A 6,054-nucleotide genomic window follows, 5' to 3' on the forward strand; every position below is an offset into this window, starting at 1 on the left:
AATTAATGAACCAAGCCGAACAATGTTTTTTGCTCGTTAAGATTAACGAGCTTAACGAGCGAGCAAACGAGTTTCACGACCCAACTCGTTTAGCTCGCTAATTTTTAAAAGTTTGACATGAGACCCCTAGTTCAATCAGCCCACCAAGAAAAGAGTTTCTAGTTAGTGCAGCCTAGGGGGCTAGCACCCCAGCCCACTTCGGCACTTCTTCTAGACTTAGGAGCTAGCCGCCCAGAGACCCTAGAGTCAACCAGGAGCCGGCCGCCAGCAACGAACCATCCTTTTTTAATTTAAGCCGTTGTGAATATTTGATGGGATCATGAGATTCTTCTGTGTTGTTTATTACCTTAACGTCCTTGTTTAGTTTATTCTATTGTGAATTTTTTATGGGATCATGGAATTCTTCTATGTTGTTTATAACCTTAACGAGCACTCATGAACACTCATGAGCATAACGAGCCCATAACGAACCAAGCTGAAAAGAGGTTTTAGCTCGTTAATATTAACGAGCTTAATGATAACAAGCTTAACGATAATGAGCTTAATGATAATAAGCCGAACGAGTCGAGCAGCTTGTTAATCCAGCCCTGCTAAACTCTGTAGCCTGATTGGACGAATGAGTGAAAGTAAAGTAAGAGGCAACATGGTTATCAATTGCTGGTAGCTTTTCTTACTACTAAAAGAGAAAGATAGTTTTGTTAAAGAGATCTCTACATTCCATACTTTTTCCAGTGATACAAAGCCACCATGGTTGCGCTCAGTCTTATATGAATGAGCCAACCAATTAATCTTAATTTTTATTCGTTTCTTTGCTCTGCGCGGTGGGCGCAGACAGACATTTTACAAGCTGTAATTGTACATCTGACATCATAAACGGAAAAAATAAATTTCAGCTCAGTCAAAAAACAGGTCTCCTGTCGCATAGATGTTGTAGAAGACGATGGCGCTGAAATAGAGCACCGCCGTTAGGGTGAGGAAGGCCTGGAAGGATCCCAGCCACTGGATGAAGTATCCTGCTCCTACCGTGCTAACTATGGCAGCCACCGTCCCAATGCCGTTCGTCAGTCCTGTTCAAGCATACAAGAGTACCAGATATAAGGGCTGAACAATAAATTCATCAATGCAGCAAAATATGGATCTTGTTGTCTACTGATGCTATCAAAAATGCTTGTGAACATACCATGTAGGGATCCAGCGTATTTAGGGGCAATGTCCTGATGGAAAATAGTGGAAACACATTTAGATTGTTAGTGGAGCTACTGATCCGAAAGAAGAACAAGCACTGAGTAGAGATGATATCATATGAGGAAAGATGAACAGTAGTTACCTGTATATTACAGAAGTCCCCAGCTTGACTGCAGGAATTCATACCCAAGGCGGCCGTCATGATAACTGCCGCAACGGATGGTGTTTGGGCAAATCTTAAACATAGCAATGACACACCTGGCCCAATAAAACCGATTGACTGCATAATTTTCCGGACTCGCCCAATAGATAAGCCGGTTTTGATCATGAAATCTGCAGAAGCTCCTGCAACATATCCTGATAGAGCCATGACGCCCCAAGGTATGGCGCTAAACCATGCAGCTTGTTTCAAATTCACATTATATACCTGTTTGGGATAATTGTAAGAAACAACAACTTATGGCAGAGTTGTAAGGCAGACATATTAGAATGATTTTAGAAGCTTAGATGACATACCATTTTGAAGTACACCGGCATCCATGATAGTAGGACAAAATAGCCCTGCATGGTATTTGAATTTGCACATGTTAATATCTATAGACATAGTATCACAAAATATTAATTCTGCTGGTCAGTCATTCATACCCACTTATTTATAACATTAGCTATAATGATGGCCCACATTTCCATCTTTGAGAACACTTGTCTTAAGGATGGTGATTTGCTGCCTTTGACTTTTGATTTACTTCGTCCAGCTAGAATAAGTTGCAGCTCAGATTTTCTTATAGTGCGGCTGTCGATAGGGTCACTTTCTACATTCAACAGCCATACAGAGATCCACAAGTAACCAAGTGATGCGAAGAAGGCAAATATTCCGGCGAGGCCTATATGTGACATGATGATCGGTGTTGCTAGGAAGCTTACGACATTCCCAAGATGGAATCCTACCATGGAAAGGCCGACAGCAGTGGCACGTTCATGTGTTGGGAACCACCTATTTCATGTTCAAAAATGAAATTAAGAGCCTGAACTGGAGCTGCGTTTGGTTGCATATGTAAATATATGTAGTGGATTTTTTTTCTAGATTCTGTAAGTAGAATTCGTTACTGATATCGGTGAAAAAGAACATTGCCTGACATACCCGAAAGTATAACCATGAGACAGAGAATACTTGTAGGCACAGCTAGTACCCTATGTTTTAAGTTTTAACTATAGTGAATACTACTGTGATTAATCTCAAAAAAGTAAAAAAAGAAAGTATTTCGCTTATGCTGCTCCAAGAATTGCTGGAGGTTACTGTTTCTGTCTGCTCCTCTTTAGGCATCTAAGGTTAATGTTGCTTGGAGCAGAGTACTCAAGACTCAAGTTAATGGGTGATATGAGCTACTTACTTTGGTAAGAGAGTGCTCATTGTCGGAAATGCGACACCTTGTGCAAGGCCAAAGAGCACACGTATAGCAAGCAACGTAATGGCGGATTGAGAGGCAGCCCATGGAGTGAGGAAAGTGGCCAAGGACCAGAGTGCAGCAGCACCCGCCATCACCTTCTTCCCTCCGTATCTGTCCGCCAAAGCTCCTCCAACCATGGATGATAAAACATAGCCCCATAGATATGATGACTGCAACAATACAATAGTGGGTGAAATTTAATCTCGAGCCATTCAATTTGAACATCTTTAGTCATGCATGATATGACAGTGAGAGGGTAGATATATAGGTTGTATTTGTTTTGGCTTAGCTAGGTGCTCATGGATATCAACAATTTGCTGTGTTTGTTCTCGTAGGCTTAAGTATATTTGAATCTCCAACCACAATATAGATCAAGCAATGAACTCAGCAAATGGATGGAACCTGCCCATTTTGTTGTTACTTGCTTAATGTCAGATCGAAAGGACCTTTACTTCACTTTGTGCTAATGTTCAACGGTTGAGGAGTAAATTAACATGGCAACAAGTGGGCGGGCGTACCTGGACTATGCCAACGAAGGAGCTGGACCAGCCGTGCTGCGCGGCGAGCGGCACGACGGCGACCGACATGACGACCCGGCTAGCGTTGCAGAGCAGCATGACGGCTGCCATGAGCACCACCACCTTGGCCCGCTCGGGCAGCCCCGACACGCTGGGCACGACGACGGCTACCGCGCCATGGCGTACCCCCTCCATGGCGTTGCACGTGGCTAACACCTCCCGCCCGACCCTTCTCCTCGCCCTCCCGGCATCTCCAACCATACCAGCAACGCCATTGACCCTGCCGCTGCTACTGACGGCATAGCCGACACCTCTGCCGTAGCCATCTGCGGCCGAGCCCGAAGAAGATGAAGCAGAAGAAAAACAGCAGCCGATATCTGCAGCATTGTCGGCTCCAAGGTGGTCACCCCGACCCTGGCGGATCTGTTCCTGGCCGGGCCAGCGGCCGGCTTGACAGACACGCATGATCTCACCGACGCCATGATTTGCGCGAGGAGGGAACTGAAGCTGACCGACGTGCTCAGAGAGGCGCGACAGAGATCAGAAGATGCTTGGTGCAGGCCATGGTAATTAAGGAGGACGAGGAAGTCAGAATGCAAGTGGTATATATATGTGCATAATTGATCAACTGGGTTGGTTGGTGGTATAAATTTAGGACCTTGGTCGCGGATCCCACAAGATCTCTACTCGGATTTCGGATTTGATAGCTTTCTCCATGGTTTAATTTCATTTCACCTTTCAGTCTCACTTGCTACCATTCTCTCTTTCATCTTGGTATTTTTTGCCTCACCTTTCACGGTTCTCTTTGACTGGTTTATTTTCTCCTCGCGTCCCACCAACCTCATTCACTTGATCTTTTTCCCTCCCATTAAAAACCAGATATCTACTTCTAAAGGGCGATTTGAAAACTTCCTCTCCACGGTTTAGTTTCATCTTTGTTTTTTCGCCTCCTATCCCAGCACCATCTATTTCGTCTGGGTTTTTTTCGCTTCACCTCCCACCAGCCTCTCTCACTCTCTCACTGGTTTATTTTCATTTCACCTCCCACCAACCCCTTTCACTGGATTTTCCCCCACCCACTAAAAAAATTCAAATTTTAATAAAGGACGAGATCTTGTTTCATACTTGATTTGTGATGTGCTATTTAATTCAATAATATGAATAATAGGTAATTAACAATTTAGAAATCACGCACCGTACATGTGAGATCACCTTCATAAAATACAGACACAGGATTTTTCTCGGTAATCTTCCGAAACAAAATCAGATATTCCTCAATAACAAATCGTTAATCATGCCCACTATGTCATTTATTATGGTCATTATATCTACTCCCTCCATTTCTAAATATAAGTCCTTCTAGAGATTGCAATATGGACTACATACACAGGGCCGGTCCTGAGAATTCGGTGGCCCGGGGCGAAACTAGATCCCAGCTCTTAAGATAAACATAGATGAAATACGAGAAAATATGTTGAATTGGCAGCAAAATAAAATAGTCATTTTTTGTCTTACAAGCCTTTTCTTTATTAATATGCTCCGTAAAGATTATTCTAATTTCTTGGATCACAATCATCTATAGTAAAAATGGGTACATTGTCAGGACTAGCAGATGATTTAAATGCCCCTGATCACTATTTTGTTATGTAGACCACTCTCGTCTTATATATTAATATTAGTTTATTCTTCCATAACAAGTATCAGCACGTCGCCGAACTTAAAATTGATAATCCCAATGGTACCTATGTATAGGGCTGCAAACAGGTCGTGTTTGAGCGAGTTAGACTAGGCTCAGCTCAACTCATACTAAAATTCGAGCGAGCTCAAATTGAGCGAAGCTCAAGGTTTGAATCGAGCTCGAGCTAGTTTCGAGCTAAATAAGACGATTATTTCTAAATATTGAGGCAATTTTTGACATAAGATAGGCCACAACATGAAAAATCCCTATAAATTTTGACTTATTCTTTCTCAACTGAAGATAAGATAGCATGGACGAACAAGCAAGAGAAGAAAAACAAAAGTGCATCTGCTCTCAAACTTTCGCAGAAATAACAAGATATTCAACATATGGCTGATCACGCACCATATTGAGGCTAAATTTTCTTCGCTCTTAATTAAGTTTCCATGTTTGTTAGTAACTAAAATGGATAAATATTGGTACACAACATATATGGTAATAAACTAACCATTTCTTTGTAATAAACATGAAAATTATTTAATATACTTATCTGATATCGAGCTATCGAGCTAAAACTGAGCGAGCCGATACTAGCTCAAGATCAGCTCGTTTCTGGATCGAGCTACATAAAGTGCTCATACTCAGCTCATTTTCTTTCAAGTCGATCTCGAGTCAAGCAAAAATACGAGTCGATCTCGAGCAGCTCACGAGCCTCGAGCTTTTCTTGCAGCCCTACCTATGTATAAACAGTATCTAATAAATCAATTATGAGTGGCCAGTTGCAACAGTGAAGAGGCAATACGGATGACCATTGATAATTTTTGATCAATCATGGTGATAAAAATCTGATATGGCATAGACTGACTGTATAGACGAAGATCAGAGACATACTTTCTCTTCTTGTGACTTGTACGCGATCTCGTATCTGGGAGAGTCAAGAGTGGCGCCTCCGATTCAATCCTGCTCCGAGTCTAGGCGGCGGCACTCCTCCATTCTCTCGCTTGTAGCGTGTGTTCGCCCGCATATGACCTGATAGTACGCTAGTACTCTCGTGGATTAAGGAAAGAAATAAGGAGCGATTATTTTTCATAACTACCCCTAATTAATCAGACTAAATAATTGGGATGTTTCTCAATCGTGTCCTTGCCGGTAAGGAAGGAAATTAATTAGGATAAAACAAATAGGACCCTATTTTAGAAGCGAAGATTAAGGAAGGAAACCATGG

The 6,054-nt window shown here is 42.3% G+C and overlaps 1 pseudogene; it reads right to left on the reverse strand.

Annotated features, from left to right (window-relative positions):
- Nucleotides 1-894: 894 nt before the first annotated feature.
- Nucleotides 895-3,633, reverse strand: LOC119289787 (annotated as a pseudogene).
- Between the last annotated feature and the right edge of the window lie 2,421 nt (nt 3,634-6,054).

The sequence above is a fragment of the Triticum dicoccoides genome, chromosome 4A (genome assembly GCF_002162155.2).
Source record: "Triticum dicoccoides isolate Atlit2015 ecotype Zavitan chromosome 4A, WEW_v2.0, whole genome shotgun sequence".
NCBI lineage: Eukaryota > Viridiplantae > Streptophyta > Magnoliopsida > Poales > Poaceae > Triticum > Triticum dicoccoides.